We start from the raw sequence: 23,467 nt of genomic DNA on the forward strand, positions 1-23,467 counted from the left end.
CTTCAATAAAATAGTAAAATAAAATAAAATAGTGACTGTTCTGTGGATCCAGTCTCCCAAACTTGCAAAAAGCTCTCTTCGGCAAAAGGGTGAAGGAATTACCCTTGGGCTTCATGGGTGCAGAGCCACTATTTTATAAAACTTGACTTTTCTAGACAAGAATCGGTGACCAGGCAGGGTTATGTCCTGCATATTTGCAATGAACTTCTGGAAACCACAGGACCAGCCTATGACAAAAGCCTCAGCCTCCAGCTGAAGGCCACGTTCTCAGCAAGGAGCACATTGTGATGAGGGGATCCACCCAGGAGTCTGTTTACCGCTCTCCCCCCACCTCCCCCTCTTTTTCTGTAAAGAGAAAATTCAAGACTGTACCCAGATGCTGAAAAAAGCTGTGCTTCCTGCCGAGGGACACGGTGGCTTTCAGAATGCAAGGATTCTTTAGGGAGCCAATTATGCAAGACAAGACTGAGCGTGTTTATTTTTATGGCACCGCATTTCAAAATCCCAGAAAATGTTGATGGAATGGCCCCATTAGGTGCCGGCCCCCAGTGCTGTGGCATCACGCTGTAAGGGTTTTGGGGGGGCGCTGCCAGGCCCTGATGAAAGCCTGGCCCTGGTCTAATTACTGCCCGTTCCTACCCAGCCCCAGCTTCCTCCTTCCCTCAGCATTTTCAGGCTAATTTGATTCTTTTCACAGAAGCCTGATGGTCCAGAAAAGCTGAGCCCCAAGCTCACCCAGCTGGCATCTGTTGCTCAGGTTCTTGTCCCCCAGGTCCTGGGGGGAGGTCAGGGCTAAGGTTTTGTCACACCAGCCACCGGGTGGCCCCCTGAAGATCTGCTGCCCCAGGACGGCAGCCCAAGATGGCAGGGCCAAGGGACAGTTTCTCCTGCAGCCTTTATTTAGCAGGTGCAGTGGCCTGGCAGGGGGATGGGGGCGGGCTCCCTCTGGCTCTGCAGGGACTTTTCATCAGAGCAGGAGCAGAGGTGCAGATGGAATTACAGGAGCCAAGAGGAAGGAGCAGGTGGCTCTACCTGGAGCAGCTGGGAAGACTTCCTGGAGGAGGTGGCGCTTGGCTCCATCTGGGAGGAGGGGTACATCCAGGCAGAGGGAGCAGGGGGCCTGGGGTCCCCCAAGGGTCAGTGACTTCCTGAAGATGTGCCCCCTGTCCCCAGGAGTGAGTGGAAATTTTCAGTGGGAAAAGAAAGGCTCTGGGAGAGTGCTTCCTCCTCAAATAACGTCACTGTGGCGGCTGCTTCTCCTGTCCACGTGTGGGCCCACACCTGTGTGGCAGAAGAGACGGAGGCCGCCTTCTTAAAGTGGCCTAGGGAGAGAGCTTTGGGGGGTGTGTAATGTAGGTGTTGTGAGTTTGGAGGTGTGTATGTGTGTGTCTTTGTGGCGTGTGTGTGTGGGTGCCTATGTGCTGTGGGAGGTGTGTGTGTGGAGACGTGTGTGTGTCTGTCTGGGAGGGTGGGTGCATGCAGGTTTTGTGTGTGTGTATATAACGTGTGTGTTTGTGTCTGGGTCTGTGTGTGTTTGGAGATGTTTGTGTCCTTGTATCTGGGCCTGTGGGAGGGCGCATGTGTGTGTGTGTGTGTGTGTGTGTGTGTGTGTTGGGATTGTGTGTGGGAGTGGGTAAAAGGCATCAGTGGACTTGAAAATAACCAACTAATAAATCTTTGCCCCTTTCACCCTCCGCTCCCCACAGTTCAGCAGCTTTTCAAGGTCAGGGGACATCGTTAGCCCCATTTCACAGATGGGTAAACTGAGGCAGAGCAGGATTAAGCCGTTTTTCTAAGGTCATGCAAAGTCGGCAAAGGAACTTGACCAGACTCATGGGCACCCAGCTGTCCAACACCTGCCCTGGGTGGGAGAAACCAGGGGAGAGCCTGGGCTCATCCTTCTCTTGTTCTGTGTGTTGTCCGTGTGCTGGAGCCAGGAGCCCCCGTCTGGGAGGTGGGCTGCATTCAGGGCTGATGTCCATGGGGCCCTGAGACACAATGGGAAGCATGGCCTTTACGCCAGCCCCCTTCCCAATCTCTCCTTCAGCTGCTCCCATCGTTCTAAGACCCCCTCGTCTTGTGCAGGAATTCCAGAATCCTACTGAGTCACAAGCAGGCAGATTTTATGTCAGGGGCCACAGGGAATATTTGGATTTCATAAGAGGGATTCAGTCTCAGCCAACAGCAGGGCTGGACTTAGCCAACAAGGAGGGACTCAGTCTCAGCCAACAGGAGGGACAGACTCAGCCAACACTCCCTTTTTTAAAAAAATACAAAAACCAAAACCGAGGTGAAATTTGCATAACAAAATTAGCCGTTTTAAAATGTCCATTTTCAGTGGCATTTAGTTTGTCCACAACATTGTGCAGCCACCACCACGAGCTAGTTCCAAACTATTTGCTCTTCCAAGAGGAAGCTTAGTCCCCATTAGCTGTCACTCCTCTTTCTCCTCCCTCATCCCTGGCAGCTGCTTCCAGGCCCTTTGGAATTGCCCCTTCTGGGTAGTTCATATAAATGAGATCATTGCAATATGTGGCCTTTGGGGTCCAGCTTCTTTTACTCAGCGTGACGATTTTGAGGCTTCTCCACATCGTAGCGTGAGTCAGTGTTTCACTTCTTTTTGCGGCTGAGTGATTTTCCGTTGTGTGGATGGACTGTTTTGTTCTCCATCCATCCACTGAGGGAGCCTTGGGTGGTTTCACCTTTGGCTGCTGTGAGTCGCGGGAGCATGGGTGTGCACGTGGCTGTTGCCGTCCCTGTTTTTGATTCTTTGGTGTGTGTGCTTGGGTGCCAGCATTTTCCGAATGGGAGTTTTATCCACACCTGCCTGGATTCGAAACAGGTGCACCCCTTGTGTGGTCTTGATCCGTTCCTGCAGTCCTTCCGAGTTCCCTCCTGTGACAGTTGGGGCTGTCACCCACGTGGAGCTGGGAGGATGGTGACCGTGGGTGAAAAGCCCGGTGACAGAGCCAAGCCCCGCCCCCACCCCCTCCCTGAGCGGCCAGGCCTCTGCTCTGCCTGGGGGCCCAGTGCTGGAGTGCTGGCCACGGAGCAGCTGTTGCGTCTTTACTCCTGACACATCTCTGGGGAAGAGGCTCGGGTGAGAAGCAGCACTTTTTATAAGCGCTGCACTAAAGAGGGATTATGAGCCATTCGGGGAGTGGATTAAAGCAATTGCCCCTGGGATGTGTCTCATTCTCGGTGACTTTTGCTTCCCCCTCTTCCTGGACCTCAGAGCTGAGCGGTGCGGTCTGTTGAAAAGCACCTGAGCCAATGTTTATCCTTTTAGCGGGATGCGAGGCTGGACCCTGCGGGAAGGGGGGACCTCTGTGACCCAGCTGTGCGCTATGACCTCGGAGCGTCCCTGGTGAAGCCCTGGCTTGTTGAGCCTCTCATCTTTCCTTGAGAGCCCATCGTGCGGGCACAGCCATGCGACGGGCACTCAGGTGCCAGCTTCTGGGACCCTCCCACCCTCTGGTCCAGCGCCTGCTTCCCTGGAAGCCACCAGGTGGAGGTCTCACAGCCCGCCTGCGTCCATCTGCGGTTTCCGTTCCCAAGAACCCGCTGGGTGATGCGCCAAGAGGACCTGTGAGACCAGGAGCCATCCTACATTACTTGGAAGGCAGTTTTCCAGAATGTTCGTTCGCCCTCTCCCTTTCGGAAGAGGGTCGAAGGCAAAGGACGACCCACTCGGGCGCTAGGGGGTTCGGGTTTTAGGAGGGCATCTTTGGAGGGTGGTGCTGGCACGGCGATGGCTTGAGAAAACACCCTGAACCTTACCCCTGCCTCCTCTGCGGCGGTGATGATGGTAGTGACACTTGCTGGTATTTTGGAGCTTGTCTCACACTTCCCATGCATTGTTTCACAGTCATGAGAAGAGATGGGTGCTTTTGCTCCTTTTGGGGTGGAAGGAGCTGAGGCCCCATGTATAATAGCGGTAATGACGCTGACGTGAGGGTGGCAGTCTTCAGAGGAATAGTGATAGCAGGCCACTGCTGTGAGCAGCGGAGGGTGTGTCACAGAGCACGAAGGCATCATCGGTCCTAATCCTTATGCCCCCCTCCCTGCCCCCGGATCATCAAGACCTGGCTCTTCTCACCTAACTGGTGCGGGGCTGGGGGCTCAGCCCAGCAGGTGGGGGAGACAGACCCCTCCCAGGCCCCGTGGTCCTTCTCCGAACGCCCTCTCAGTTCTGTGCTCACAACCCCATCCATCAAACAATGTTGGCATGACGACATGGACACCTCATTAGCCATGTTTCTAGTCTCAGAGATGCTGGCCCGTTATGTTTCCTGCTTTTGTAGATCCGGGGACGGAACAAAGTGGAATCCCCAGGGGGAACCAGAAAACGTAATTAATGGGAACACCAGGCCTCACAGGGATGCTGGTTAGAGCCTACTTTCGTTGTGATGGGCCAAGCGGGGGCCTGCCGTGCAGCCCTCCCACCTGTGCTCAGGTGCCGCGGCAAGGACAAGACTTCTGGGAATGAGTGCTGTTCTTCTGCATTTAATGGAATCTTCCAGAAGCCCTCACCACCATCCCTAGCTTCTGTGGTTTGAGATGCTGAGCCGCTTGCCGATCACGTTAGGGTGTGTTCAGGTACACGCTGGGTGTGGACTGTGGCTGTGCTGGGTGGAGGGGACCGTCTGGGTCACCGGACCTTCCATAGCTGGACCTTTTAGCTCTCAAGGGTCACTGAGGTTATTGGACCTGATCGCTGCAGCACAAAGGAACTCCAGGCATGAGGAAGAAGAATGAAACAGTGAACCAACATCCAGGAGTCACGGGGCAGCACGCAGATGTTTCAGTCTTGGGGATGCTCCAGGGTGAAGACTCTTCCGCATGAGCTTTGCTCACGTGATGCAGGGGTAGCGTATGTTTCTGTTTGGGACCCTGTGTGGCACTTCCAGTGATGATAAACCTCTAAGCCTGGGCCTCTGAGAGCAGAATGTCTGCCCGAAACTCCTCAGATGGCCCCGAAACAGCCATCTCTGGGGACCAGGACCAGGGCAGAGGTGTTTCCATTGCGAATGCCACTCTCCGAGTTCATTTCTAGGAATGGGGCTGTGTCTGTTTGGTGCACTGCTGGGTCCCCAGAGGTGTGTGTCCTAGTGGGGATGGGGAGAATTGTGGCCCCCTCGCAGGGCCTGAGCTGTGACTATGATGTGAGGCTTTGTCCCGGATGTCACCTGACGTGCAGAAGAGACTTGGCAGAGGTAATTAAAGTCACTCATCAGTTGATCCTAAGATAGGGAGATCATCTCGCGGCATCCAGGCGGCTCCAGTGTGACCACACTGAGACAGACGATGGAGGGATGCAGCAGGGGAGGGAGATGCAAGGAGAGTCAAGCCATGAGAAGGATGTGACATGACGTGGAGAGGGCCACCCATCGAAGAAATGGGGACCTCAGTCCCGCAACCGTGGGGGCTGGATTCTGCTGACCCCCTGAGTGAGCTCGGAGGAGGGTCCTTCCCGGGGGGGCTCCAGAAGGGGACGCAGCTGGCAGTGCCTTGATGGGAGCTCGTCCAACCCTGAGCAGAAGACCAGCCACACCCCTCTGGACGCTGACCCACTGAACTGTGGGCTGATACACATGTGGTGTTTTAAGCTGCCAAGTTCTTGGTAATTTGGTGTGCGGTATAGACGACTCGATGAATGGCTCGGGTAATTTGGTGTGCAGTATAGACGACTTGATGAATGGCTCGGGTAACAAGGGCTTTTGCTGCCCAGTTTTCTTCCTTTCCCTCTCCTCTCCCCCTCCCCTTCCTGCTCTCCAGACTTTATCAGAACGACTGGTTCAGGGGAAGCTCCACGCCTGAGTGAGGAGCAGAGAATTCAGATCTCCGTGGACGTTGCCCCCACATAGGGCTGCCAGCTAACACACAGGATGCTTAGATGTGTTTGAATTTCAGGCCGCGAGTACGTTTTTAGTGTAAGTATGTACCAGGTTTGCACGAGTTAGCCTTATGCTAAAAAAGATTGGCAAATGTAGCCAGGCGTCCTGTTTTTTCATTCGCTAAATCTGGCTGCCGAGGCGCCAGCGACTACAAATGGGCTGAAAGGCCGAGCTGCAGGCAGGACGGTCGATGAGCAGGGAGCGGGCCGTGGAAGGAGAATGCAGTGAGAACCTTTGGATTTCACGAGCTATTTTCTAGGTCAGGGGCCAGCAAACTGCAGTCTGAGGGCCAGATCCCACTGCTGCCTGATTTTACAAGTAAAGTTTTATTGGCACATGGCCACACCCACTGCTTTGCGTATCATCTGTGACTGCCTTTGTGCCACAACGGGACAGAATTGAGTGGTTGTGCCAGAGGGCCCTGCCCAGCTCACAAAGCCTAAACTGCTTGCTCTCTGGAGCTTTCCAGAAGGAGTGTGTGGACCCCCACGGTGGGTTCTGAGGTCAGGGAAAGCAGGGCCGCTGGCAGTGGAGTGAAGGATTGAAGTCAGACACGAGGGAGGACTTCCTGCCTGGGGGCGGTTGGGGGGGGGGCAGCAACCAGGCCTTTGTGCACAGTGGGCAGAGCTCTTGGCTGTGGGTCCTAGGGCCCCATTCCTGGGGCTCCTTTTTGAGGAGAAAGAAGCTTGCAGGGCTGGATTCTGACGGCACAGGGAACCAGGCGGAGGGGCCGGCTGCATCCTTTTCTGCCTCCCCATCTCCATATTTTGGGGTCTCTGGCAGAAAGTTCTGTGCAAACAAAAGCCTCCTTTCATCTGCATGTGCCTATTTCTGTCGCGTTGCCTACTTCTGCTCTTCCTTCTTGACATTCAGCGTTTTCAAACACAGATTCTGCACAGGGCATGAATCATGTTGCCACGTGGCCATGGCGACGCTGTCTGGGGCGCTGGCTCTGGCATCCTCCTGCAGGCTGGAGAGCGTTCCTCCTGCCCCACGAGGCTTCAGACCAGGGACAGGAGGGAGGGGCAGGCCCCAGAGCACATCTTGGGCCCTCCCCTGCAGCCACCGTCACTCCCTGGACAGAGCTGGGAGCTGGGAGCATTGCTTATGCAGAGGCGGGGGCTCTGTGTGGACCACTCTCACTTCTGACACTGACACCGGTGTTTGGGGTCTGACACCAGCAGCGACATGGGAGCATCCTCTCAGTACCACCTTTGGGTACGGGCATGTGCTAGAGGGTCTCCCGGGACTCAGGAAGGTTTATTACAGGGAAAGGAGGCAGATGATATTTGGCCAGGGGGAGCGATGCCAGGGCGGAGTCCAGGAAGGAACCAAACCCAGACTCCCAGCTGTCCCCTCCCCGTGCAGTCGGGACACCTTACTTTCCTAGCGACAGTGTGTGGCAGAGCACTTTGCTCCCCACTCCCATCTCCCCAGGGAGGCTCATCTGAGACTTGGTGTCCACGTTTTTACATAGACCTGGCTGACTGCCCAGGTGGCTGACCTCTGTCTCCAGCCCCTTGGGGGGTCCGACAGATATGGTGTGACCCAGCCCCCTCCCCTAAACCACCCTCTTCAACTGTGACCAGGCCCCCGGGAAAACACAGACCCTTCTATCAGGCAGGCCGTTCCCAGGGCCTGGACCCACTTCTCAGCAGCCTCGGGCAAAGTCAAGGTTAAATCCTTTCCTGAGCAGTGGCGTGCTTTACACCAGGGTCCCATAGTCTTGCAGCATCCCTCTGCGTTCAGTGACGCAGCCAAGGCCCGTGGACCACTGCCCCAAAGGCCGTCTGGGCCGAAAACCAGGGGGAGGATGGAGAGGGGCTTCTCCCTGGGCATCGGGGCAGGAGGCGCAGGAGGGCATCCAAGCTGCCTCCTTTCCTGCCGAGACACCTGCGCTGAAGAGGATGCTGGTGTCCTTGGCCGGGGACGGCAGCCTTGCCGGCCACTCGCTGCTGCTCCTCCCTGAGGCTCTGGCCACTCGGCATCTTTCAGGGAAGGATCGTTGCCGGCTCGTCCTCATCCCGCGGAGATGAGTGAGCATCTTTGCCTCCCAGTTTCATTTTTGGTGCCTGTGTATTAGTCACGGTCTCTGATTTCCTCATCTAAGATGCACTGCTCGTGGGTTTTTTTTTTTTTTTTCCTCTCTTTCTTTTTTTTTTTTCCCTCTCTCTCTTCTTTTTTTTTTTTTTTTTAAACCAGTTCCCCAAAAAAGATGATTTGTGTGAAGGGAGTGAAAATTGAGTTTATTTACGACAAATTCAAACTTGGGCAAAGAATTCCAGGAGAGGCTGCTGGCTCCTGAGATGGGCCTGATGGCGTCATCTTCAGAGGTGAGGTTTCCGGTCCAGCTGGCCAGTGGGATGCTGACTCTCGCTCCTGTCCTGCTGGGGTCCCGAGGCCCACCTGTGCTCCACCCCTTCTCAGAGGCAGGGAAGGGACTCTGAGATGTCCGCTTTCAAAGAACGTGCACATCGGAGAGAAGGAAGGCAGTTCCTTGGGAATTCTGGCGCACGGAGCCCCTGGACATTGACCTGGGGGTGGGGGGTGAAGAGGGCGCGATGGGCCAAGAGAGGAAGATGGGGGCTTGTTGGGTCCCCCCGGGCATCTATCATCCAGGCTTCGGAGGTGACATGGCCCTCAGATCCTGTCCACCAACATCTCCCTGGGGCCAGGCACTGAGAAAGGGTCGCGTGGGGATTTCAGCCTCCAGACACCAACAGGGGTATTGCATTATTGAATTTGCTAAGAGTACGTAAAACAGATGCAGTGATGAGGCTTCAGAGGGTTTTTTAAAAAGTAAAAGGCAATGACAGAGACTGTCACTCGTGAGTTGCCTCCTCCTGGGAGGAGAAGGTTGGGCCCTCACCCGGCCCTGGGTTGGGGCTCGGCTTTGTGGAGAGAGGTAGCAAGTCTCCACTTGCAGAAGCAGCAGCTCACACCTGCAGTCTCGAGTCTTCCTGGCTCCTGCGGACTGCCCACGATGCCAGCCTGCCCGCCTGGCCCTTTCTGGAGAGGACGCTCCGTCCCCACCCACCAAGAGGCAGCTGTGCTGCTGGTCATGCCCACACAGGGGGCAGGTCAGAAGGGGCCGCGGAGACCCCGAGCCACACTCCTATCTGTTCCTCCCAGAGGTGCCCCGGCCAGCCCCACCCAGGGCCATGGAGAGAACATTCCAGAAGTAGAAGAGACCCTCCCTAGGGCCGCGATGCCCAGCGATTTCCTCGACTCGTTTGTTCTCACCCCCGGACCTCTGTCCCTACATTTGTCCCTGGCTGTCCTGTGTCCAAGGGCCCCCTGAGGCTCCATCACATCGTTCCTTGTTTGTGGGCCTTGGGGACCACCTAATGTGACCTGTTGACCTGCTGGGCAGATGCTTCAGGAGATCAGGGCTCTGTCGGCCTCACTCCTTCTGGGTCCTGGCACCCGGCACAGCCCGGCATAGCCCCGGGAGGTGTCCGCACCGTGATGGTTGGCCAGGGTGGCAGGTGGGTGATAGACACACTGAACGGGTGAGCACGATGGAGATGTTTGTTCATCCGGGAGGAGGGGAGGCTTGGGAGAGTCAGAAGGGGACTTGGGTTGTGAGACCTGAGGCCCCAGGCCAGCAGGGCACGTGTGGACCCTGTGGCAGGACAGGAAGGGTGGCCAGGAATCACAGGGTGGATGAGATTAGTTCAGCAGTGATGGCGTCATTGCAGAAAGTATCCAGTGATGAAATGGCCTGCTCATGGTGGCAGGGAGCTCCCCATCAGGAGAGGCATGTGAGCCCAGGCTGAGTGGCAGGCAGCAGGGATGGTGCAGGGGGACCCTTGGTGGAGCCCCCCTTGGCGGTGGGCGGGCTCTGATCTCAGGCAGGTTCTGGCTCCTCAGGCTCCGGGAGGCTGAGGACTCTGACCTCACAGCCCTGCTTCCCCTAACAGACTGCTGGGATGCACAGCCCCTGCCAAGCCTGCGGCTCGGATTCATTGCTTTTATTTGTGGTAAATGAGCAGATCAAATAGAAGAGGGACCTGGCCAGTGGCTTTTCTCCTCTTCCCAGAGAGGACCCCGTGCCCTCCCGGTCCACCCTGATGCCCCATGGAGGGCAGAGAGGGGATTAAGGAGGCAAAGAAGGATTGGATAGGAAAAAAAAAAAAACCCTGATATGTGAAACCCCAGCTTGCCGGGCGGTGGGCGTGAAGCTGGAGTTTGCAGGAGGAACCTTTCAAGTCAGTTGGTAGAGATTCACTTGGGGTGGAAGAGATTTGCCTCCTAAGGAGGAACCAGCTGATGTTCCGCAGGAAAATGCAATGAAATTGCACACAAAAAATGTACGTGTTGAGTGTGTGTTCAGCTCATTAAGCGCCAGTAGTGAAAAAATGGGGGGAGGGAAAGTGCCGGTAGCGAATATTCCCTTGAGTGATGAGCAGGAAGCACCTCTCTGTCCGAGGTGGTCCTGAAGCTGTTGGTTAAGATCCGGATGCTCGTTCATTTTGAGAAGAAATAAAAACAGCATGTGGAATGCGGGATTTTTGCTGTTCTCGGGAAGAGTGCGTTGTCCCCTGTGGGTGGCTTGCTGCGTGTGGTTCAGCCCGGGAGGTGGGACAGCCCTGCCAGCAGCCGTAAAGGGGTGACCCTTGGGTCACTGCTCCGGGCCACTTCAAGTTACTCCTTGATGCTCCCATTCATAAGATTCTTGTGGGAGTTGCATGTGGCTCAGTGGTAACAGATCTGACTAGTATCCATGAGGACACAGGTTCCATCCCTGGCCTCCCTCAGTGGGTTAAAGGATCTGGCATTGCTGTGAGCTTTGGTGTAGGTCTCAGATGTGGCTTGAATCCTGCATTGCTGTGGCTGTGGTGTAGGCCGTCAGCGACTGCTCTGATTTGACCCCTAGCCTGGGAACCTCCTTGTGCCGCAGGTGGGGCCCTGATTCTTGTGGGTCTGGTTGAGGAAGAGTGTGTGTGTGCAGTTATGAATCACTGAGATGAGTGCCTGGTGCAGAAAGTGTGTGTATCAGTAACATCAGGGGGTCTGGTCCAGCATTGTGCGCTGTGGGTGTGGCCTGTTTCTCAAGCTGAGCAGGGCGTGTATTAGGCATCCATCATTACACATCACCACACACCCCATGGCTTAAAACAACCCAGGAGTTCCTGTTATGGCTCAGTGGGTTAAGAACTCAACATCGTGTCCATGAGGATGTGGGTTCTATCCCTGGCCTTGCTCAGTGGGTTAAGGATCTGGTGTTGCCACAAGCCATGGCGTAGGTCACAGATGCAGCTCGCATCTGGCAGGGATGGTGCAGGGGCTGTGGTGTAGGCTTGCAGCTACAGCTCTGATTAGACCCCTATGCTAGGAACTTCCATGTGGCAGGTGCAGCTGTAAAAAGAAAAAAACAAACCCAGAAACACGGTTTCCCTTTTTCAGTGTGTCTGGAGCCCGGCTCTGTGCAAGGCTGCTGGGCTCTGTGCAAGGCTCTGTGCAGGGCTGCTGTCAGCTGTAGGCAGGGGCTGTGGTTTCATTGGAGGCCCAACCGTGCTCCATGCACAGTCGAGCTTCTGATACTGCAGCCCCTTGAAGGCTGCCGGACCGAGGGCTCTGTTTCCTGCTGGCAGTGGGCTCGGCACCCTGTGACTCACAACACAGCAGCTTCTTCGAAGCCAGCAAGTGGGACGGGCCCTAGCCTGATGGTCATACACTCGGCAGGGACAGCATCCTGGAAATGATGTCACTGCCTCTCCTGTTTTCTGCTGGTGGGGGGGGGGGTCCCCATCCTCCCCACACTCAGGAGAGTGAAGTAGATAAGGCGTGAACCCCTCTAGGGAGGGGACTTCCCTACTGGGGTGCCGAAGGATCGCTGACATTTAGAGACACCAGAGCACCAGGGCCAGGCCCACCTCCCTAGAAGCATCTCCTCTCACCCTCAGGACAGTCCGGGGAGCTCCACCCTGTCGTTGTCCTTTTCGACTGCTGAGAAAACGGGTTCGCGGAGAAGCTCGGTAATGTGCCCAGGGCCACACAGCAGGTACCTAAAGTCAGGTGTGCCTGTGCCGTCACCTGCTTCATCCTGGAAGGCCGAGAGCCAGCTGCTGCCCAGGACCCTGGGGGACAGCTCGATGGCTCGCACCCCAGCTCCTCCTTGATTTCGGCCAGCTCTTCCTCCTGGGTGTTCTGGACCCTTCTTCCTGACGTGGCCACAGACTGACCCTAGGACAGAGATGCTCAGACAGTGGGTCCCTCAGCAGACACTCGATGAGTCCGTCAGTGAATGGCCCTTGTGTCTGCGACTCTTCAGTAGGGACCTCAGGTCCTAAGTGACCACAGCGGATTAATTCCCTGGGGCTGCCATAACCAGGGACCCCAGAGGTGGGGGGTTTAAACAGTCAGAGTAGTTCTGGAGACCAGAGGTCAAAGGTCTTAGCAGCTGAGAAAACTGATTTCAGGGCTAAGATTTGAGAGCAAGTCCAAAGGCGGGAAAAGCCTGGCATCCCAGCTCCAAGCAGCCGGGCGCAAAGAGCTTCCTCTTGGCTCTTTGGTCTTATTTCAGGTCTCTGACGGACCGGAGCCCACCCACCACGGGAAGGGCTGTCTGCTTTCCTCAGTCTGCTGGTCCAAACAGTAATGGATCCAGAAGCCCCCTTGCAGACACCCTCAGGATAGCCTTTGGCCCAGTGTCCGGGCACTGCTTGGCCCAGGCACGTGACACCTGAAATTACCCGTCGCACCACTCATTAGATTTTGAGTCCTCCATAATCCAGCATGACCTCATCTTAATTACATCTTTCAAGACCCTATTTCCAAATAAGGCCCCATTCTGAGGTCTCAGGTGGGCAGGAAGTAGAGGGATGCTGTTCACCCCACCGTTACCACCTGGGGAGGCAGGGGCTGGAAACAGTTCATCTGTGGATCCGCTGGGCCCCCGGCCTTCTCCTCAGCGGATGCTACGAGAGAGTGACCGTCAGGGGATGGCTGGGAGGTGTCACCTTGCTGGCCACCATTCAGGCCATGGCTGCCCCTTTTCACTCCCTTACAAAGCCGTCCTCCCTGCCGGTACCTGGGCCGGGCAGAGATGGCTGTCCAGCCATGGAGAATTACAGCTGTGTTTTCAGGTGCGCTGGAGTTTTTATGTCTAGACAAATAAAATTTGTTTCTCGGCCAGCACGCATGGCTCAGTCATTGTAACGTTGCCACTTAGGCGCTTGGTTTCCAGCACAAGCCTCTTTCTAGAGGTGTTTTCTGGCTCAAGGGGAGTAGAAATGGACCATTTCTCTGCAGGATTACAGTCCGGAGTCTTATAACCTATACGATATAGGAGCTAAATAATAGGTCTTTGACATTAGAATTCAGGTGGATTTGGAAATATTGCGGAGATAAACTTCGGAGCAAGTTCTGTTTGAAATGGACTGTTTTCCAGCACCCGTTATTGGCTTAAAATCCTGAGGGGAAGAGTTAAATAAATCAAAGAGACAGGTGCAGTTTTTAGATTAAACAGCCAAACTCATACAAAATCCCTTTGTCTAGACTGGACAAACATCAAGTGTTATTTCAGACGTTTTGATGAAATGCCCACTGTTAACCCACACCCGGCTGAATGCCCGCACTGTTCCGTAAAGCCCCTCAGAAGCTCGTGTTTTCAGCGGCGCGGACAGTGTGCAAAATTGCCACAGACCGCAACGGAGAGGGGTGTCGACTGGGCCACGCCAGCGGCATCCCTGTCTGCCAGGCACAGGCCAAGGAGAGGGGGCCAAGCACCAGCCACACCCGGCTGGATGGCTGGCCTCCAGGAAGACCCACGAGGCGCCAGGGCCTCCGGGGATGGCCTGAGACAGGGCTGGGCTCCCCGCACTGCAGGCGGGGCTGGGGGGAGGTGGGGGGACCTGGGGGGACGTGGCTGCAAAGGAGGTGACCTTGAGTCCCAGGGGAAGTCTGCTCCTCGTTCTGGGAAGTCCCTGTTCCCCATTGTGGGTGAAGAAAAGATGCCTCTAGAAGTGGCACAGCCTGAACTGGCACCTCTGGCCACGTCCACCTCAGAGGAAGGGCAGACCGTGGATAGAAGCCACGTGCTGCGAGTCTGACAGACTTGAGGGGGACGCTGGTCCATTCATGACCTTGGGCAGCATCGTCAGGGTCTGTGCCTGGGTCTCCCCACCTGCAACGTGAGGAGGGTGACAGTAGCCATGGTGACAGCATCCTCGGCCTGCTCTGCGTGCTGGACACGGTGCCTTGGCCAGTCCGTAGCACCCCTGAAATTATCCTCCACTTACAGGGGAGGAAATCGAGGCACAGAGAGGATAAGTAAGTGCCTAAGGTCACGCAGCACAGAGGGACCAGGGCTGGGACCAGTGCAGAGAGTCTGGCTGAGGGTCTGTCGATGACGCCACGGTCTGCGGGGTCTGCGGAACCTCTGATGCCGATGACTGGGCTTTGCAACTGCAGAGATGCTAACAGTGCAGGCAGCGCCAGGCGGAGGATCCTGGAAGTGGAGGCGCTGGAGTCCTGGGGCCAGGGGCTCGTTGATGAAGTTCTGCACAGGCGACCCGTTGTCCCTGCCAAGACTGTCGTGGCTACGTAGCATCTCCTGCGGGGGGACGTGCCACCCATGCCCCAGCCCAGCCTGGTCACCTGTTGAACGTCTGTTTTCTCTCATGTGGTTCCGGACCCTGCCCTCGCCCAGGTCCACCCCCACCTGTGCCTGCACCTGGACCACCTGTGCCTGCACCCGGACCACGCTGGTGACCATATCGGCCCTCAGAGACCGGCTGTGTCCCCACTGCCCCAGGCCCAGGTATCCTGGGTCCCTTCCCAGGCAGTTCCTTGGTGCCTGCAGTGTCAGCTTGGCTTTGTATGAACCCGAAAGGCTCATCTGTATCCTGTGACCCCCCCCCCCAAGGCACCTGGAACAAGCTGAGCCTTCATGGGACTTCAGATGTGGTGATGACGGTGATTTTCTGGGTCACTGTCAAGCCCCCCCACACCCCCCATCAGGCCAGACCCCCTCTGCCCTGTGGAGCCCAGGGGGCATTGTGCAGGTTCCAGTGGCATCATGGGCCAGAGGTCCAGCTCTGCTTAAATGCGTAGAGTCAGATGGCTGGGGTTCAGATCTGGACTGTTGTCTGCTGTGTGGCCTTGGGTGCATTATTCACCTTCTCTGTGCCTCATCCCCCTTATTTCTAGAACGGATGGAAAACAGTAGAGGTCCTGGAGTTCCTGTTGTGGCTCAGCAGGTTAAGAATCCAACTAGTATCCAGGAAGATGCTGGTTCAGTCCCTGGCCTTGCTAGTGGGTTAATGATCCCGAGGTGCTGTGAGCTGTGGTGGAGGCTGCAGATGCGGCTCAGATCCCATGTTGCTATGGCTGGGGTGCAGGTCAGCAGCTGCAGCTCCAAGTCAATCCCTAGCCTGGGAACTTCCATATGCTGTGGGTATGGCCCTAAAAAAAAAAATCAAAAATTAAATTATGTAATTAAATAACAGCGTCTGTCCTTCAGGGGCCTGAGGGCTTAAAGCAAGCCTTGGAAGCCCCGCACGCAGGGCCTGCCCGCAGCCGTGCTCAGTGGAGGGCGCAGAGCTCTGGAAACCTGTCCCTGGAGGGCTTGTGGAAACACAGATGCCTGGGTCTCTGATTCCGTGGGTGTGCAGCAGGGCCTGAGAATGTGCATTTCCTACCAGTTTCCAGGTGATGTTTGCGCCGCTCGCCAGGGGCCCACGCCGCTCCGTGACTGTGATGTGTGCGGAAGGCAGAGTGACTTCACAGACTCAGAGCGGAGAGATGTGGGCGTCCCAGTGCGTTTGGGGGAGCGGCTTCCTGTGCCTGTAGCGGGGCCTGCGGCCTGGGCCTCCTGGCCTTCTTATGCCTGTTCTGGCCTCAGAGCTGGCAAGTCGCCGTGAGACTCAAAACGAGATGAGGTTGTCCCCCTTTGTCTCATGCATTCTACTGCCACTTGAGGTCCCTGCCCGGTCCTAGCTCCAGAGTGGGTCCAGGGCTGCCGGGCTGGAAAGGCCGTCACTACCCGAGAAAGCCCCGGGGTAGGACCTGGACAGGGGCCGAGTGCGAAGGGTCGGGAGAATGTGATGCCCGGGGCAGGGGACACCAGGAAAGTGTGTGTGGTGGGCAGGAGACCCAGGGGAGCAGCTCATTAAAGGCCAGGGACAGGGGGTGCTTGGGTTTGCAAGGCGGACGGGCCGGGCTCCCTGAGTGGATCGAGTTTCCTGTCTCTGTAAAGTTCCAGAGATTGGGCACCATGCTGCTCTCTGCGTGTGCAGGGCGGGGACGCATCCCGGTGGTTTGGGGGGGGTGTCAACTGTTAAGGAGCTGATGTCCCAGCTGTTTGGGGGTCAGCCGTTAAGGAGCCGATGTCTCAGTGGCTTTGGGGGGGGGTCAGCTGTTAAGGAGCCGATGTCTCAGTGGCTTTGGAGGGGGGTCAGCTGTTAAGGAGCCTTTGTCCCAGCGGTTCGGGGGTCAGTCGTTAAGGAGCCGATCGTTGTCCTTAGTGGACGCTGTCCTTCCCTCTGCTTGCTCCAGGTTCACTGTTTCCTGCAAGTGTAAGAGGTCACAGGGCAGGCGTGAAGGGGTGAGCCAGGAGTCACCCTCCTGCCTGGAGCTGCGGGAGTAGGAGGCTCAGGGGGATGAGCCAGGGCAGCTCAGCCGCCTGCTGGTGGGGGCAGGGGTGGGGTGTGGGGGAGGAGCAGCTGCGGAGGGAGGGGAGGCAGCCAGCCCCGACCCCCGGGAGCTCTCTCTCTCTCCTGCTTCTCGGACACTCCAAGTCCATTGCTTTTCCTGGGGTGGAATCCCGGGATGAGAGAGGAGTCGCTGCGGGCACCCGAGTTCATGCCTTGCTCCCGAATAGAGCTGCATCCTGGCCTTCAGGACAGTTGGGCATCCTTCCCTGGACAGATGGGAACACGGAGGCATAAGGATATCGACTTGTCCAGGGGCCACTGGGACGCGCAAAACAGGTACCGTGATTGAACAGAGGCGGGGCCAGATGCCACATGACCGTGACCATGCCAGATGGTCCCGTGTGCTCACCTGCCCCGGAAAAGCCAGCCGGGTTTCCCCGGGGACAGCAGGGCCCTTGGTGGCCTCAGAGGGTGGACTCAGACCTGGTCACAGGCCGTTGTCTTCAGCTCTTGGTCACCGTCAGTTATCATGGCAGGTGGGAAAAGGCAGAACATCCAAGCCGGCCTCCTGCTGTGGGAGGGTCTCCTCTTGGCAGGGTTTTCTCTGCAGGACATGACGGTGGCCATGCGCCTGCCCACGGCTGTCCTGTGTCTGTGTGACAGGCAGCCTTCCTGGACTCCAGAGGCCCCTGTTAGCACAACTGTGTCTAGAAGCAGGAGCTGTGAAATGCTCCCAGCCCATAAATCATGAAAAACAAGGACATAACCTTGGTTCTTTCTGCACCATCAATACATCACCTAATTCAATCATAAAATGGAAGAGCGGTTCCATTTGTATAATTTCGTAGGAAACATCAGCAGATCTTTGCATTTTAAGTGCTGCCTGCACGGCCTCTCTATGGGCCATGCGAGGCCTCCTTTGATGGAACAAGTATCAAGCAGCAAAAGGTATAAAAGAACGCCTGCGTCACTGCCTTCCTTGAGGACGCTTATTTAGGGGGTCTTTTAATGCCTCGCTGCTGGGGTTTATTTGCAAATGATCTGCAAGCTGCTAACAATTTGTGGGAGCCTGGCGGCAGCCGCATTCCTAACTAATAATGCCAACGGGTCACCGGATACAGCATCTCCGTCTTCAAGCTGCTGCTGGAGGAGCTCCTTCCCCAAGCCAGGAACTCCGGGCCGGAGCCCCCTCCCAGGCAGGGGACAGACAGGCCGGATGAAGACGGGTGCCGTCTTGGCATGCACCGTGGGGCTCCCCCTCACCCCCACCGGGGCAGATGCTGTAGACAGCCTGCAGTCAGCCATCTGGTCAACCTGAGGCGCCCGGGGGAGGGGGGAGGCTGAAGGTCTCTTTGCTTGGTCATTGCCGCCTCTGCCAGGGTGGGGATGGCAGAAAGGGTCAGATGACAGACCCAGAGACGCAGGCAGCCGTGGAAACACACACCAGATGTGGCAGCACCCTTTAGTGATCCCTGCCTCTTTCCCAGAGAAACCCAAACACGGCCTTTTCTGCTCCTCTGGGGTCTTTGCCCCTAAAGCGTGTGTAAGGCTCAGGCCAGCTGGTGGCTCATAGTTGCTGATATGATGGGACAAGTTGGCCTCATGTTTACTGCTTCCTTAAGGCTCTGGGGTAGGGGGGTCTCCTCCACTCGGTGACCCCTTATCAAACGATGACACCTGTCTGAGTGTCCTGGCGCTGCTGTAACCGAGCTCCGTGATCCGGGTCGCTTGGTACAGCAGACATGTATCTTCTGGCAGCTTTGGAGGCCAGGGGTCTGCATCGAGGTGGGAGCGGGGCCGTGCTCCCTCCAAAGGCCCCAGGGGAGGGTGTTCCTGCACCTGCCCCCCCATCCCCATCGAGTTCCCCGGCCGATGGCTGCTCCCTTCGCCCCAGCCCCTCACATCTCCCTCTGCCTCCCCCCAAGAGGACACCTATCACTGTATTTCGGGCCCCCCCAGCTAGTTCTCGTCACCAGCTCTTTAACTTAGTCACATCCGCAAAGACCCTTTTCTGCAATAAGGCCACATATTCAGGGTCAGGGGCTTGGGAGGTGGACGCCTCTCTTGTTAGTGGGGGGCACCATGCGGCCCAGGCGGCTGTCACACCGAGTGCCTGCTGTGTGCCGGGGACTTGCTGCCACCTCCCTGCTCTTTCTGAAACCCCACAGGCACCTCCTGTCCCTCGAAACTTACAGATGAGGACACTAAGGCTCCCGGAAGGACAGGCCGGAGCCACGTGGTAGGGCCAGGGAGCGAGCAGAGGGCTGGACCTCAGCCCAGGACTGTTGGGCCTTAAGGCCCAGGTTCCTCCCTCCCCAACACTGGAACCTCAAGGGGAGCTGGGGCCAAGGGTTCCTTCTTCTGAGCATTTGAGCCCCTGGTTCCTTCGCGCCTCCCCAGAATAACCCGTTTGCGGAAGAGGACTGCCAGGCAGAGTTCCTCAGCCTCAGTAAGCAAACAAAGTGGTCAGTCCAGTCCTCCCGGGTCCCTCGCCGATTCTGTGAGCCTGGCTGGTCCCCGCTGCACCCTTCTCGTCAGGTGGCGCCAGCAGGAATTTGTCCCCTCTGGCCACCCCAAAGCCTGCAGATAAAAAAGGAGATTAACTTAGATGCCAACAGGGACAGACCGTCCTTCCAGAATGTTCTACCTGCCCTTCCAGACAGCAGCCTGGCCACAGCCCTTGGCTCCTGGCAAGAAGAGCCCCTTGGTCTGTTTGTCCCCTTGGCCTTCCAGCGGTCTCCCATCCCCCAGGTCCCCCAGTGTGACTTGCTGGCTTGTATCAGCCCGGCTTTTGGGATTTCAGCCTCCAAGCTAAAGGTAGTCTCGGCTTCTGCAGAGGGATCAGGGCCAGCAGAGTTAGGGCCCCCGAGGTGGACCAGCACCCTGACTGTCCACTCCCCTCCCTGAGCTGACCTGGGTGGCACCTGTCATTCGGGACACAGATCCCCCATCAGGGAGCCCCCACACCCCACTCCCTGAGTGTCAGGACTAAGACACGGGTGGTGACAAGAGCCAGGAGTCCTGGGCCTGCCCTCTTGGAACTTGGCGTCTTCTTCCTAAAAGATGAGGAGCCTCTGTCTGTCACCTCTCTCTCTACAGAATCCACCCCACAAACATAGAAAAGTGTTAAACTGCTAAAGCCGCAATGGTAGTGAGACTGTGGGATCAAGGGCTTGGAAGCCTCATGAAATCCACGCGGCACCCACTGTATAGCGGAGTCCCGGGGCAACTTAGGGAAGCCACGGGTCGCTTTTGCAATCTCCCAAAATTATCTGTTGTCGCAGCTGAAATTCAGAAATAGGTTTCCCTTAAGCCCTGCACGGAAAAGTATAGAAACACTGGCACACCTTCCGTCGGCCTCAGTGTACCGACCAGTTGTACCGCAGGCTGCCCGGGGTGAGGTCAGCCCTGCCGGGCAGCCTGTGCACCCGGGCTGGGACCCCTGGGGTTCACGTGCTCGACCATCTCCTCAGGTCTTGGTTTCCGTTTTGGTTGGAAATAAAGAGCTGGACATCCTGTCTGCCTTCATCAGATGCTGGGGGTCAAGGGTTAAATGGTACCAGGTGAGGCAGAGGATGGATGGAGTTAGACGGGATGATGGCTGGAGTCTCTGCCTCTGTGCCCATGGCTTCTTTAAGAAAGGAGAATGTTCGTGTGTGGATGACAACCGCTCGGGCCTCCACTGTGACATGCTGAACCGAACTGTACAATGAACTGGCTGTCATTCAGAGAAGGGGGAATGCCCAGGACCAGGGTGGTCCGTGCAAACAGAGAGCAGAGGGAGGCAGCCCACCGAGGGACCAGCACGAGCATCGTCCATCCAGCCATCTGCTATCCATCCATGCAACCATTCACCATCCATCTAGCCATTCATCCTTCCATCCATCTACCCACCATCCATCTACCCATCCATCCGTATACCCATCCAACACTTTGTGCTGGGCGTTGGGGGGGCGCTGGGGTGTAGACCAGGACAGACCCCCCCAGAGCCTTGGGGGCCCCCAGCAAAGGAAAGGAATGCAGCTCTAAGTGGCCACTGATGAGGGGCTGTGCCCACAAGGCAATTTCTCTGGGCCGTGCCTTTCCCAGGGAGGCGGGAGGGTGTTCAGAGGAAGAGCATTCACACTGAGGCCAGAGGGCACCTGAGAGGCAGTGAAGATGGGAAGCAGGTAGTGAGGCCAGGCTTTGCTGGATGGATGGAGAGACAGCCGGAGCCCGACTTCGTGAGCCCCATAGGGTCAGATGTGGGGAGCCTGGCTGGGGGTGAATGATGTGTGGCCTGGGGTGTTGGCCCAGCTGTGGGAGTGCACATGTGAGGTCTGAGAGGCAGCATGGCCTCTGCCTTCCCCCGTGCCCCGTCCTCCCAGGCTCTGCCAGGGTGGTTCCGCCAGGATCTGGTCAGGCTTTGGGCTGGCTCGGCATGCCTGAGGCCTGGGAGGGTCCAACAGGGAGGTGGCCCAACCGATGTCTGTTAGCTCTTCAGTTACTGTGGATCCCAAAAGAAAGGAGAGAGAGAGGGAGGGGAGAGAGACGGAGGGAGATGGAGACAGAGAGAGAGAGGGAGACAGAGGGGAGAGACAGAGAGAGATGGAGACAGAGAGATACAGAGAGACGGAGAGAGGGAGATAAAGACAGACAGAGAAAGAAAGAGAGGGAGACAGAGAGAGAGAGACAGAGAGAGAGGCAGAGACAGGATGATGGAAAGACAGAGACAGAGACAGGTCAGAGACAAACAATCAGAGAGAGTTTGATGTCAGTTGAAACGCAGCATGTGAGAAATATAAATACATTGGTTGATGTTCAAACATAGACGTATTTAGTGAAAACATTCAAGGTGTACTTCTTCCTTAAAAACAAACAAGTGATTAACTTGGAAATAGAATTCCTGGGGGAAGAAAAAGAGCTGTGATCTGACATTCTCTCTCTATTCTGGCTGCGATGCCCCACAACCTGGGATCCTAGCTCCCCCGGCCCTGCAGGGGTCCCCTGAGAGCGTCGCCCCCAAAGGTGGGGAAACCGAGGCATAGAGTCCCTGCAGGTGCCAAGCCCTGCAGGCGCCAGGGCTCCAAGGATCCCCCCGCAGTGCAGGCAGGTGGGCAGCTCACCCACCCCATTTGTGGAAAGACGTGTGGGGGCTCAGGCCCACGGGGTCCAAGAGGGCCTCCCTGTGTGGGGGTGGGGTGAGGTGGGGTGGGAGGCAAGGCCTCCTCCTCTGTTGCTCCATCGCTGGGGGGCGGGGGGACTATGGTTCCCCATTCTCCGTGGGGTGTTCCTGAGACCATGTAGAGGGAACGGGCATCCGGAGCAGCTCCGGCAGAGCAGCGAGAAGCACGCCGACATCCTTCTGCCCCAAAGAGGTTTCAGACACAATTACGATAAATCAGAAGAGCACTCCCAGTGTGAATTCAGCTGATTGAGCCCGTTAAATGGTTGCCCTTGCCAAGGGGTGGCCCGATTAACAGTCAGACAAGCAATGTGTGACACCTGAAATCCAGCGGGTGGAGCCTGGCAGGTCCCCCCGCCGTGGGCGGGCAGAGGCTGGACCAGAGGCCCCAGGCCGGCCTTCCTTGTGGAAGGTAGAGGGCAGTCCAGGCGGACTTTGCACCAGACCCTCCATCGCTGAAGACTGTCCTGTAGATTCCCGATGGAGGGGGTGGCCATGGGGAGCCAGGACGAGGTGCAGGATGAGGATGGGGCCCGACACCCCCTGTTGGCTTTGCTCCTTGCACAAGTCTCTGGATTTTGAGCATCAGTGTCCTGGGCCTTGAGACGGGATTGCGCTGTGAGTGCCCAGCCTGAGTGAGAGACCCTGTGTTTCCCACGCTGTGAAGCGTTCAGTCCCTGGCTCCTGCTCCCGTGGAGGGCACTGGGAGAGGTGGAGGAGGGGCAGAGAGAGAGGGCTGGTGGGCAGCCACGAGGGGACAGCCCCCAGCAGAGACAAGTCACAGAGGAGCTCCGTCCTTCCCTTCGAAGAAGGAGAAGAGGGTGCCCACCTTGTGTGGGCTGCAGGGCCAAGTTGCTGGAAGGGAGGCCTGTGGAGGGGCTGTGCCCAGTGGGATCCCGCAGGAGGTTTTGCAGGCTCTGGCCCCGTGAGGGTCCCTGGGACATCACCTCAGGGTGCCGGGATGCTGAGCTGGGTCTGCAAAGGCGTCCAGAGCTTTCCTCCCTTAACAGCGGTGATGGCCCCTCTTTCAAGGATGGGAGTCCAGTGAGCAGCCGTCGGCAGCCTGGCGGCTACACCTCTTTCCCCAGAGACTTGCAAGCTGGAGCTGCCCAGGTGTCCCGAGGAGGCCAGGATGACACTGATCCTTCGCGTCTGCACCTCTGGGCCAGTCTGAGAGAGGCAGGGCTCTTCCCCATTTATGGAGCATCCGCTGAGGTCAGAGCCTCGACCAATGGTGTTTCATTGAATCCTGCCCATGTTGCAGGTGGGCGTGCTGAGGGCTGTCCCAAGGCTGCACTTCCCAGGGCAGCGTCCCCTGGGCCTCGCAGACAGCCCAGTGGGTTGGGTCTGAGCTCTTCCCCCCTCGGCTGTGGTGGGGAAAGGGTGGGGAGGTGGCAGAGTCTCTTTCCCTGTCACATCCCCTCCTGATGGGGACATGGGAACTATCGGTAGCAGAAGGCAGAACTGTGACCCATATTGTAGGATTTGCACAGAAAACCTAGTGTGCATCCAGCAGCTCAGCTGGTCTTCAAGTTACCCTTTTCCTCTCCCCATCGCAAACGATGTTAGACAGGCCAGAGGAGCCCCCCCCCAACCCCCGCCCTCAGGCCCCTCCCCACCATCCTTATTCTCAGGACCCTGGGCCCCCATAGGAGCCTCTGGATCCCCTGTGAAGGGCTCGTTGCATCTCGGCCTCACTTACACTCAGATACCAAGGACTGAGGATGGGGGCGTGTTTGCGGCAGGCTCTGGAGATGACTGTTTGGGGACCTCTTAAGTCCCAGGGTCCCCTTGGGTGGGCAGGG

At 57.0% G+C, this 23,467-nt stretch overlaps 1 protein-coding gene across 2 annotated transcripts in view; it reads left to right on the forward strand.

The window, feature by feature from the left end:
• AJAP1 (adherens junctions associated protein 1) overlaps positions 1-23,467 on the forward strand; it is a 105,017-nt gene that overhangs the window by 16,320 nt on the left and 65,230 nt on the right. The gene's annotated exons all lie outside the window — the stretch shown is intronic.

The sequence above is a fragment of the Sus scrofa genome, chromosome 6 (assembly GCF_054392235.1).
Source record: "Sus scrofa isolate SSC_HxYL_T2T_F1_AM1 chromosome 6, Sscrofa_HxYL_maternal_Yorkshire_Landrace_v2.0, whole genome shotgun sequence".
Classification (NCBI taxonomy): domain Eukaryota; kingdom Metazoa; phylum Chordata; class Mammalia; order Artiodactyla; family Suidae; genus Sus; species Sus scrofa.